This window comes from Cryptotermes secundus, unplaced genomic scaffold (assembly GCF_002891405.2).
Source record: "Cryptotermes secundus unplaced genomic scaffold, Csec_1.0 scaffold413, whole genome shotgun sequence".
Lineage (NCBI taxonomy): Eukaryota > Metazoa > Arthropoda > Insecta > Blattodea > Kalotermitidae > Cryptotermes > Cryptotermes secundus.
The window spans coordinates 1-498 of record NW_019723309.1 but is presented as its reverse complement, the minus strand read 5'-3'; the positions used below and the strand labels follow the sequence as shown (position 1 = coordinate 498).

At 36.5% G+C, this 498-nt stretch overlaps 1 long non-coding RNA gene across 9 annotated transcripts in view; it reads right to left on the bottom strand.

The window, feature by feature from the left end:
• The window catches only part of LOC111861784, a 26,002-nt gene extending 25,812 nt beyond the window's left edge, over nucleotides 1–190 (bottom strand). For all 9 annotated transcript variants that reach the window (XR_002842316.2, XR_002842317.2, XR_004512726.1 and 6 more), the window contains exon 1: nucleotides 62–190. This is a non-coding gene — a long non-coding RNA (uncharacterized LOC111861784). The remainder of the gene's footprint in view (nucleotides 1–61) is intronic.
• Between the last annotated feature and the right edge of the window lie 308 nt (nucleotides 191–498).

The window sequence follows — 498 nt, the reverse complement described above, 5'->3', positions numbered from 1 at the left end:
GTATATATCTACAATTATATTTACACTAATACAAAAACACTATTAAACCGATTTTACCCACCTTCTTACGCTTCGTGTCAATTTACAGTAACATTGCTGGCTCTTGCTACTCTTCCCATTCTTCTACGCAGAAAAAAAACGGCCTTATTTTGGTTCCCTCCGGCGACAGTTAACAACGATTATAACTGCAAGCAGCAGACAGCAAATGCCAGAGATTAGTAACCTACGTCACCAGTTCGATTTTCAAATACTATGAGTATGAGGGATGAGCCATAAAACTGTCCCTAGCACTGTGAGGACTGCGTCCTTCAATAGTTCAATAGTCTATATTAGGTCCTACGAGTTAAAAAAGTGTATTATAATACTTAATGAAAGGATGATGAATGGGATACTGAAGAGTGTGCATAGGATTAACTGAATTAGAGGATACGGATATTTTTTTAAATTATAACGATTATGTAAACTATAAAGGGCCATCAAAGGAATGTAAGTGCAGAG